Source organism: Anas acuta, chromosome 1 (assembly GCF_963932015.1).
Source record: "Anas acuta chromosome 1, bAnaAcu1.1, whole genome shotgun sequence".
Taxonomy (NCBI): domain Eukaryota; kingdom Metazoa; phylum Chordata; class Aves; order Anseriformes; family Anatidae; genus Anas; species Anas acuta.
Window position 1 is genome coordinate 129,646,066 of NC_088979.1, and position 12,577 is coordinate 129,658,642.

Sequence of the window (12,577 nt, forward strand, 5' to 3'; positions counted from 1 at the left end):
AAGTTTTGTTTTCTAATTGTTTCTGTGCACTTACAGAATTGACAATAACCATAAAATAAATAAAAGGCTGAGATAAAAGGGTGATAAAAGCAAGTTGCTGAGATTTAAACTCCTTTATTTGTGACACTTGCTCTGAACAACATTCATGAAATATCCCAATACAGAAAGACCTGGGGGAGGGAGGGGGGGGTGAGCAGAGACTTGGAATAATGAAGGGTGTCAGTGGAGGACACTATCACACAGCTTCATGCTGTTCCCTTGGGTCCTACTGCTGGTCACTAGAGAGAAGAGACCAGTGTCTCCTGCTTTTGACAAAGCTCTTGATCACAATGAGGCTGCCTATCAGCCTTCTGTAAACCAAGCTTGTACCACAGGGTCTGGCTGGCCCTTTCAGCTGCCAGGGCAACTTTGCTCAGATAAAAGATAAAACTTATTCTGACTGCTAAGCCAGTTGTCTGAGGTTTGGGCAGTTGTGAGTGTTCAGTGCTCATGTTTATTATGTGATTTTTTTTTTGGCCTCTGTCCTCTGGAAATTGCTGATTTCACGAATTTATCAGCAGGAAGGTCCTTTTGCTACTTAATTTTTTAAGCGGAAGTCAAAATGACACTTTCATTTTGTTTGCTTAGTGATTCTTTAATACCTAAACAGAAAATAATCTGTTCTATGTAAAAAAAATAAATAAATAAAAAATAGTGAATGCCTTCTAGTATGAGACAATACTATCAAAACCAGGTAAACATGGATCTGATAATACAGCTTTATGATACATTAAGGACTTAATGTCAGGTATAAAATATTTCAGTTGAATCTTTTCCCTTTTCCAAATTACTGTGGAAGACAGTCCTGGTGTGGACACTAGCATACGTCAGAGCCTTTTCTAGCTCTATCATAACACTGAGATAACACTGAGTAGTGGATGGAAGCACTTACAGAAGTATGTAGGTAGCTTTTGTAGTTTCTTTTTAAATAGAACACCCAGCAAGCTTTTCCGTAGTGTGAAATAACTGATACCCTGTGATATATCAAGTATTACATAGCCAGTGAGATACCATGTATTGGGATGCTAGTGACAGTGTTATTTACAAAGGGTATCACAAGAAGATCTTATGGGAGATTCTGTTCTCAATCACAAGCTAAATGCCAAACTATTGGTAGGATGGGGGGGAGTCAGTCTCTGCTGTCAGAACTCAGTGTGAAGATCTCACTGGAAGTCTCTCCACACCTGGATAGATTGACTAGCTCAAGTTCCTACTAAAAAAAAGTTCATGATCAATTGGTGTGGTATTAGCAATGACTGCATGATATAACCACCGGCAACTTTCACCTGAGCACATTTAGCTGGTTACCTCTGTGTAGTTCCTTTCCTGCTTTGTTCTTCCTTGTGCTGTACTCAGTTAATGCATTAATTCAAAACTGTGTTGTGGCATGTTACTTTCATGGGATTCTTGAGACTGGTGTGCGTCAAGAGGCATCAGCTCTCTTAGAGAACAAGGAGTGGGTCCTTTTTCTTTCCAACAAGGAATTTTTTTAAAAAGTTCACTCAGCTGCAATAAACTGTTATTTGACCCTGATTATATCAGCATGCATTCCTTACCTATTAAAGAGTAGTGTCATATCTTCCTTGTTCTGTGATCAGCAAGCTGAGACCTGAAGTTGATTGTGACATCTTGAAATTAACATGGGAATCGCTGCTTGAGCTGGGAAGCTAATTGTCACCTAGTGTCTATTAACTGCTCCTTAAACCCCTCAGTCCACAGAGGTTTGTTTGCTAGTGATCGTAAAACCAACAGTATTGCAAGATCTTTTGTGCCTTGACATTAAGCAGGTGAAGAGCTAACAGCTGTTTCTATCACAAGAAAGCACAGCATGTGATGAAAAAAAATATCACAGAGTATACAGATAAAACAGGTAATTGAAAGAATGAGGAAATCACATTGATCTGTGTGCCAAGCAGACACAGTTCATCAGCAGCCTAACTGTACCAATTTCTACTTCTAGGGAGATGATGATATGAAGGAAATAAGCTGAGAAATTTAAACAACAATAGAGTGGCCTTGTATGCATTACGGGAGGGATTGGTTCAAAACTTCGGTATCAACAAGCATCTCCACGAAGGTGATTTTGAGATTTTTATTAATAAACTCTTCAGATTATTTTTGGTGTTCACTGATTTTTTTAAGCCATCTGCATTAATTATACTGTAATTATTTGTTATTAGGGGTCTTATCATATAATCTTGCATTTTCATTGCAGTTGCATGGCTGTCAAATAGCTTCCCTACGTATGTTTAAACAACAGCAACCTATCACCTTCTGTTACTTGGATTTCATCTGTAATATAAACTTATATCAAACATATACGTTCCTTAATGACTATATTGCCGTAGTACTTTTCATCTAACAGATACTTTTGGGTTTTGAACATAATTATCCTGTCTATATTGCTGATAGGATAGCTTGCTGATACGTGAGTTTTGTTCTTGTTTCATCCTGTGAAGGGCGATGCACATTTTTAACCACATTCCTATGTGTCAAGTGGTACCTTGGTCTGAGAGAAAATACTGTAGCGCTGTTGGACTGTATGACAAAGTAAGCAGGAGATGCAGTAGAACACTTCAGAAAGCACTGAGGACAACTTGCTTGACTCTTACAATCGAAGACTGGTAATTTTATTTTGATTGCTGTAAGGACCTAGATCCCTTGAATTTTCACATATATAGATACAGAGTACAGAATGGAAAGGCAGTCTGACTACTCTGCAAGTGTCAGGCAAGAGACAAGCAAATATTGATGAACAATAGAAAGAGGAGGGATGTTACAGTCAGGGTTGTACCAGAGGACCAGAATGTAGTCCTCTGTGTTACGCGTAGCCTTGAATGTATGCTATTACCACTGTATTTGTATCATGGCTTTACAAAGAAAACAAACACTAAGGAGATAGAGCTCGAGTTTTCTACCATCCACACTTCAAGACAACTGAGTATGTAAATATATCAATTATACCTAAATATTTTTTCTTATGAGTCCTATCCTATAATCTTGTACCTTAACTTCATTGCAGTTGGATAGCTGTGGAATAGCTCTCCCATGTATGCTTAAACAGAAATCTATCACCTTCAGTTACTTGGATATCCTTTGCATCCTTTGTTTTATTACTAGTCTGCATAACAAGAAACTGTAAGCTTAGTAAAACATCAGTGTTCTTTCTGGTAATCAGACTTCACCCAAGCAAGAGGTGGGCTTGTTCTGCGCTCATCTGTAGTGTTGTACCAGCTCCTCCTCCTTTAGTAGTCAGAGGACAAAAATGGGTCAGGGAGTTGGAGGCAGGATTAAATAGTAAAATAGTGTTAAACAGAACATACAGGTGTAGAGTGATGGAGATGTTTTACATACTCATTTTGCTAGACTGGTAGTGCTTATAGGACTTTCATAGCAGCTAACTTAGAACTGTGTTTTGTGATAAGTAGGTGACTTGTGAGCTAAGCTGACCACAGAATTGCTGTTGCTGTGTTTACACACTTCACACTGGCATTGTGCTGCAAATAAATGCTGTCTTCCTCAGTTTACAAATATAAATCAGACAATTAAGCTGCACATTCACAGTGGTCTGTAGATGCTGAACTCTCAACTAGTGTCAGTATGATAAGGAGCCCCAAAACATTTAGGTCAGATCCTTATACTGTGGTCCAGGACACAATACACTAGCATAACTAGGCATCTCAGGGCAGTATTTAATTTTTGGTATTTCTTTCTTCCATGAGCAGTTCTCCTTTCATTCATGTCTCTGGATCCAATCTTTTATTATTAAAAACTTTCAAAGCTTTTCAGATATAGTAGACAGGGACTTCCTAAAATCCACACCAATCACTGTGGTGAACTACATTTGTATAAACCATTTCCTGAGATACCATTGCTTTCTGAGTCATTACGCTGTGCAAGCAAAGGAGTCATGCAAGTAATTAACTTAGATGGTCTATTGGAGATTTGACTTATGAGGCCTGGATTTGCTCAGTGTCTGAAATGAGTAATTCACCTGCAAACATAAGCAACAACTCACAATCTGGCACACCAATGGATTTTTAACTAAGGTTTCTAAGTAAATATTTTCTCTCTTACACTCTCCTCTTTCAGAGCTCTTCAAACCCTATTTAATTGTGTTTACACATTCAACATCTGAGCTAAAAAAATCAAGAAATTTGTCAAAACAGAATCAAGGTGGATCCCAATCAGCAGAAAATTCTGGAAGGTAATATTCATAATTCTTGCTATGTAGAATGTGCTAAATGAAAATGTAAAGGGAAGAAAAAAGACTTTTATATGATACGGATTCTCTCTGTGCTACCAAATCTTTATTTCAGACAATGAGATAGAAATGCTATCATATCAAGTCTCTGTTCATTTATCCATCTCCAGTGCTATCACTGTGAATGAGTAGGCATGAACGGCATCTGTTAGAATCGCATCAAACTCATTTTCCTACCCCTATATAACAGTTGAGTAGTCCCTGATACTCTCGGCATGAAGATCAGTCTAGAATAGTATTTGTTGACATTCTGTTCATTTTACTAAGTTGTTTTTTCCCATGGTAAACTGTCATGCAGTAGAAGGAAATATTTGTATTTTTTTAAATTACTGGGCTCGTTCGGAATGCTCTCGTATTTTTTGAAAAGATAAAAGAAGACGAATAAACAGAAACATGTTTTTGGACATGCATAGAGAACATTCAAAAGCAATAGAGAGGTTCTTAAAGAGACAGAAAAGATGTTAAGACCATACCCACCTTACAGGAAGTCCTTATATTCCCCTGAGTAGGATTTTTGTTCATGTGGATTGTTGAATGGGGTTACATTTCAGCATGTATCTTAATGCTGATCACGATCATAGATAGCTTTTTTTTTTTTTTTTTTTTTTTTTAATTCCTGATTAAGCTCTTACTATACTATAACAGAGCAAATGGAAATGTCTCTTTCGGTACTATACTTAGGAGTTTGCAGAACAGTCTTTCAAAGCACAGAAACCTGGGAAAGCCTTTGCAGCCACAGAAGTAAAGTGATGCAGTCCTGCCTGCTTGGGGAGATGAAGATAAGCTCTTTGAAACTGAACTGCCAGCGCTCCAAGGTCACACAAGATAAAAGATATGTATTAAGAACTTGCAACTAACCTGAGCTTTTTAACATTTCTACCAAAAACACTCACTCACTAAAAGAATGTCCTTTGTTTTTTTTCCTTACTGTTTTACAAAAAGAAAGGACCATGATTATGAGAATAGGTATGAGTAAAAAGCGAACTCTTTATATGTTAGGCAAGTGAGGCTTCAGTCTCAAGTGTGATTAGCACTTACAATGAAGAAAAAAAACACCACAAGTTACACCAACATACCAGCAAATCCCAAAGCTAGATAAGTATGACACAATCTGTGCTGACCACAGAAAACAAGTGTGAAAGCTATGCATGTGTGTGTACATTTGTGAAAGTGTTTGTGTCTTTGTCCATGGGTCTGTTCTAGATGGGAGGAGGGCACCATGTACAGTAGAGAGGACAGGCTAAACAGTGTTAGTCTTGCATTTTAGTGCTAAGTTAGAGACACATCATATATCACATGAAAAATGTTGGTGTTTCTCAGAAATTGTGTTTACATGTGCCTATGTGCTCTTACACGTTTGTCTCACAAAAGAACTTGGTGATTTTTTTTCAGTCTAATACCCAGCACCAGTCTGGAGACTCCCTCTCACAGAATGTGGGCTGAATGTCCATCCTTCGTGAAGAGATCATTTCAGATATCTGAGGTGACCTAAAAAGGGAAAAAATCCCAAATCTCTACTCACATGGGAAAATGACATACGCAATTCGTAGCACAGCTTTTATGCATTTAACAGTTCTTGGTCACTGCTGCATTTATTTCAAACTTTAAATGGGATGGCAACATTTTGATTTGCTTATCCAAGTTGCAGGATCCAGCTTACTTTCTGGCCAAGCTACCCTGGCATCTTTTTCCAAAGCCAAGTCCAAAAGGATTAAAAATAAAATTGCCTGTGGTGAATTGATGTCTGCAGGATGACTCTCATTCTCTCTCCTGGATGAAGCAGCAGAAGTCACAATGCTCTGCAGAGCTGTGAATGTCAGCTTCGCAGATCACTCAGTATGAACTCTTTTTTGGGGTGTCATGGAGTCCATGCACTACTTGCCTATTTGGGATAAAACTATACCATAGTTTTACTGAGAAAATTCCAATGTTGTCATATGACTTGCTATAATTTAAGGTGCTTCACCACTTTGTCCCCCTGCTGGCCATTTCACAGGGTTGCTGCACTCCAAGGGTCAGCCACCGTCCAACAGGAGGGGAAAATTCCCCACTCATGAGATGTGGAACATAAGATGTGGGAGGTGTGGAACATTTTTTGGACTTGTACGAAGCAGTGGTGAATGTTGTTCCCTTGCAGCTGAAGATGCTGAGTTCAGATAGACAATCAGGGCTGTCCCTAGGGCATTTCTGAACTCCCTGATCTTTCCTAAACTCTGTAATGACTCTAAATCTGCTAGAAAATGAGCTAATCTCTCTGCAAACAGCTTTGTCCTCCAACATCTCTCTTCTGCTAACAAAGTCAGGGAACACTCAGCTGAGGGCTTAGTAAGCCTCACTTCTCATGATATTTGCAGAGCTCAGGAGAGCGCATGTAGTACAGGTAAATGGTATCATATTGGAACAGACCAGCTGAAGGGTTCCAATTCCTCAACAGTTAAGGCCCTGATGATCTGATCTAAAATGGCAGTCATTGCAAGAAAAGCAGTTGGCAACACTGAGAAGCATTCCTATGCTGTTCTGAAGAACAAGTTCCTTTTACTTTAATAGATATTCTGCTGTGGTAGGAAAACAAAATTGTTCAGCTCTTTGTTATGCCACATGACTGTTACAATACACCATCAGTAATTACGATTTTTCTCTAAAACTAAATTATTCCTTTCATAGCAACCTAAATGTCATGAAGACCTGACTTTTTAAAATTTTTTTTTGAGTATTTTAACAGATACATAGGAAACATTTTGTAGTGCTGATATAAAATAGTATCTATCAGTCTGTGGCTTTAAGGGGCTTATAACCATAAATATACAATTATTATTAATATGTTTGGGATTGAGGATTGAGTACAATTTGAGAGTATCAAAAACAAATGTTGGTAGTATATCAGTTTTAAAGAGTGGATCTTATTTGTAGGGGCATAATACAAAACTCAGCCACTCTCTTTCTCATTTCCTTGTTTCTTTATAAGAAACTTTCCTTAAGTTTCTTTATAATGGTTTGTCTAGCCTTGGCAGCCCACACTAGTGAGCTCCAAGAGCTCACTTTATTAAATATCCTGTCATTGCTCTTCATTTCCTCTCTTTCCTGCGTTTCTCAGCTTGAAGTAGGGGCCTTTCTTCCTGACAAAAATCCCCCACTTTGCTGATTGTCTTTTGATTCTCTTTCCATGGTCTTCATAAAACTAAGGTTTATAAACCAGGATTTAGTAAGAAGCACTAAACAGCCTTTTGGACAAAACATAACAAAACAACACAGCACAGATGTTAGATAATCATGTTAATACCATCAGTGCCACCTACTGCTCTATTTCTAAAGTACAGTGTGTGTACATAATTGCTACAAACCATCGTAACTTCCTCTTTATAAAACTTAACTAGATGTTTATGAATATTTTAAAAATCTATGTCTGATTTTTTCCTACATTTGACCTAGACACAGGTCTCATTACAAACTCCCACATATTGAGAGTGTTTCTTCTCCAGAGTGTACTTTCTCACTTGCAGTCAGGGGGGTTGAAGTTGATTTTCCAACAAAAAACAATGTCCAAAGTGGTTCTTCACAAGGGACTGAGGAGTCTTTGGTCTGAAGCCAACATCCATAACTCACTTGCTGGGGTGATGTGCTGAGTTAGCTTTTGCAGAAAATTTTAATCTACCCAAATAGAAGGAGTTAGATCAAAGCGAGTGGAGATGACAACAACATGGGAGGTAATGGTTTCAAAAAGAGCCTTATATAGGGCAGAGTGCATGTCATTGTCCCTGTCTATATCCACAAAACTGCAAAAGATTTAAAAAACAACAACAATACACATATTGTACAATTTCTCTTCAAAGACCTTTATACAGCCTTCTTGTCTAGGATCCTTGCAAGCAATAATACTTCACTTCTGTGGGTTGAAAGAGAATTTGGTGGGATAACAAATGATGCCTATCTGAACTGAGTCATCTTACATAATGCATTACCAGAGAGCCTTTGTGTACTTAAGATAAGAGTAATAAGGGAACTGAAAGACTGGACTCAAAACCAGTTTCACTGGTTTCTAGATTTCTGGAAATATTTTCAAAAAAAGTTATATTTTATAAACTACTATTCTGGGTGTGTTTCCATCTTTCAGCAGTTGTCCTTTCTGTTACATTAAAAAGGGAAAAAAAAAAAAAAAAAAAAAAAAAAAAAGGTGTAGTCACACCCTGTCTCTATGACAAAAAATGGCACATTGCTTTATTGTTAACTGTGTCCCCTTTTTACCAATTGTACCTCAATGCACTTGGCATGGAAGGTGACTATTCTGTTCCTTTCTGCTCTTGGTGACTGTCCCTCCACTAAACATACTAAAAGTTTGCCCATTCTTACTGCCAGAATATAGCTTTTCTTCTAGAGAGCTCACTTTGCTATAGGATCACAGGCACAGGCATTACCTCATTAAGGACAGTAAATGTAAAAAATTTCAGATGCATCATAGAGACGCCAAACTTAATCCTAGCAGGCCATAAATATAATGAACAGAGCCTTTTGCCCTCTAGCAATTAAGACCATTTGCAAGGATGAAAGTTTTTGAATGGGCTGTTGATCTAACATTTTCTATGCACTTCATTTGCTTTTCCCTCACTAATAATAAAAAGCAGGTATCTGGGATGGCACTATATGATAAAAAGCTTCATTAAGACAAACAGATCAGATGTACTCAGAATATGAAGGAAAAGTAACGTTCATAGTGCTATTGAGCACTTTTGGTCAAAAGAGCTGAAACACTTAGAAGCTTGAGTATCATCTCCAACTCCAGAAAGGTAAAAACAAAGTTCAGAAGAGTTTCATGAGTTGCCCAGGCTTACACAATGACAGTGTTGCCAGTGATTGTGAATTTTCTCATGATGTCTGATGATTCTTGCAAACCCATTCTCCAAGGCCTAAGGAGTTACATCACGTTTTTCCAACTCCAAAAAGTAAAAGTATCCCCCAACTAGAAACAAAAGCTAGAGAGGCATGATGCTTAAGAACCTGAAAATCACAGACTACATAAAGAGCTTAAAAAATGTATTACTACAACTTCAGTTCACTGTTCTAAAATTATTCACATGTTTTCTAGGCTCATCACAGCTTTTGAATGCTTGGGGACAATGGTATGTTAGTGAGCCAGTGCCACTTTTCATCTGGCATCACTGCTAAAGGTTTGCTTGCCATCTGTGGAGAGGTAACTGATGTGGGCAGGATAACTTCAACATCCTGACTGTGGCTCTATAAAGGACAACAGGACTCTGCCAGCAGTGATAATGGGGCTCATGCACCTGGAAACACAACCATTTTTCCTCTGGAAAGCTGGAGCTTGTGGTAGTTACTCATAATGAGAGCCAGCAGGCACAAGTTCCTTGGGCATGGATCTCATTTTTGCTCTACAGAAGTAGGTATGTGCCACCTAGCACCATAAACTGAGCCACTGACTGTTTTGCTGGTGGATGGCTCTGCCTGGCATCCCTTCACCGGCTGACGGTGTGGCCTAACATGGCTGCCTCAGCCGCTTGGCAGCCCACAGGCTGGATGGCAGCAACAGGGCCCGGTGAGCCAGTGACCCTGACTTGGAGTCAGGCTGTGGGCTAACCCTTTAAGATGCCCAGTTTTGCAGTGTGTCCGTTGACACTGGACTGATGAAACCCTGTGGGATTAGGATGGGCTTGTGTGATAGTTCGTTCTTGCCCTCTCAGCTAGGATGGCATTTGTGAGGCTTGCAGCCTTGCCCTCAGGGTTTCCAGATAAAAGTGTGACTCAGCAAAGTTGATGGTTCAGAAATGAGGGGACCCTTAAAATATAACGTCTTTTTCTTCAAATAACATGAGTTTTAAGCTATAGGATGATCTGATTTCCTACTTATTCCACATAGTAAAAACCACAGCTTCTCCAAAAGTAATGATTCTCAGCTGGGCTTTTTTTCATAAAGTGATAAATAGCACAACTCCAACCACTGAGACAAAAAGACACGCAGCCCTGAATCTTGCCCTAGGCCAGCAGTAATGTCTTCCAGTTAGCCTAGAAAGAAAATCTTTTTATTCTCCCAAAGTCCAGCAGGGCCTGTGGGTGAAGCGGCACAGCATAGCTGAGCCCTTCTGGCAGCTCCTCTGGCTGGAAAGGCAAGGCACGATTTGTTTTCACCTTCCTATCTCTCCTTATTCACCAGCAGTGCTGCTCTGTCCCTTTGAACTGATTCAAAGATCGAAGCCGAAATTCCTTTAAGTGGTATATTCTTTATTGCAGCGCTGGATGCACGGGGGATCTCTCCACCTATCGTGCATACCCAAAGCGGAAAGCAGTCTTGAATTTATACAATCAATCTATCAATATTCTACAAGCACCTATACATATGCATTACCTATCCCCGCCTTCCCTCGCTTCTCATGCTAATTAGCCTTTTGGCACCTTGCGCCTGCGTAGAGCCTCCCAAGAATTGTGGGCAGGGGTCTTTGGGACGTGGGCAGGGGTCTTTGGGAGGAAGACCCCGAGTCCTCCTCACAGTGTACTTTTCACCTTTGGTCAGGAATCTGCTGAATTGGCACGTTTCTTAATTGCGAGAGCTGGTTGTTGCTAATTCTTCCGTTTGTTGTATCTTTATAATGAATTCCAATGTCCAATTTTGAGATTTATAGTCGTTACATTTGTTTCTCTGTCCGTCTGCCGCTTCCTTATCATGAGTTCCAGTGTCTTGTTTCGAGATATACAGTCCATGTCTGGGGATTGTCCTTGCCTCCCCAATGCCTCCCCAATACCTCCTTAATCAGAACGCTTACCAGGCTCTTTGCTGAGCCGGCTCTATTTCCTAACTTGTTAGAAAGGTTTTCTGTGACCTTAGGGTAGTTCTGAGAGCTGCTGTGAATGCCGTCTAAGTGCAGAGACAGCATGAGCAGTGTCAGTGGAAGAGTAAGTCTTCTGGTGATAATTAGCTGTTAAGATTGGCTCCGCTGTGTTATTGTATTACATTATATTATATTTGTATTGTATTGTATTATATTATATTGATTGTATTGAGTGATTGTCTTCCAACAGATATGCATGCAGTCCCCTCTGCTCATTCTGGGCTGAAATTTGCTGCCTGGGAAACACTCCTGGGTTGTTTTCCAGCACCTTTTGCTACTGGTAATGTCAGCCTCTCTCAAGTACTGCGACTACTGATTCACTATCATGTAAACCACCATTCTTGCAGTCTGACAGCACAGTGAGAATATAAAGGGAAAAGTAAATGGTTATGCTGTGACAGAAACATTGGCCTAAGCCGTAAGTTCACCCACAGCTCACGAAACTGTTTGCTTACAGTGTTCCCTAAATTTCTGTCCTTATTTCACAGAAAGCTGACCTCTATATGCAATTATGGGTATTGCAGTATTTATTACTGGTTCTTATATTGTAAAGAGTAGGAAGTCCTACTTTTCTTACACAGGTGAGCCACCTGTCTTCTAAACCAATCACTTTGGACTTGTTTTGTCTATCTGTGCTACTATAAAGTCCACACTTAACAATGCAACATTATTCTCCACAATGCTAGTGATGCCCTGGATCTCACCTGGAGATTTGATCCATGCTGAATTCCGGATTTTGGTCAGGTTGTGGTCTAAGCTCAGAATCGGATTCGATCTACACAGCTGTCCCAGAAACACTGGGCTCTCAGCATAAGCACATAAGTATCTTCCCAGCAGGCAGCTGCTCTTTGGGGCTTTGAGGGTCTTAGGTTGCGAGTTGGAGCTACAGCTCTGCAGGTGTGTGTACACTGCTTACAGTATCCCAGCTCTGTGCTGGAGCAAGACAGGACTGTACTCTTTCCTGGACAGAGAACCTGGGCCCAGAGGCCAGAGAAGAGCTGTGGCATAGAAAAAGAGAAACCAGCTGGAAAATAGGGGACCACACCTGCAGAGAGGGCCATCAAAAATGTGTGCCAAAGTAGGGACAGAGCATTTGTGGTTCTGGAAAAGCTCTCAAGACTGTAGGTTTGTTCTAGAGCAGAATGAAATCAACAGCTTGCACAGAGCACTAGGGACACAGCTGGAATTAACTGTGGAAAAAGGGTGTGAGGTAAAATAGTGCTTTGGGACTGATGAACTGAACAAGAATTAGGTAACAGTGCCTTACCTGGCAAGTCATCTAAGAGATATCTTGTAGAAAAAGTCTACTTACCCAGCTAGTGAGTGGCCAGCGGATAGAGAAGGTCCATGAGTGCTAACAGGCAGGGTGTATGTCAAGGGGAGGACATGGGGGGCTGGACTCTAATCAGGTGGTGAACTCAAAGTGTCCTCCCTACTG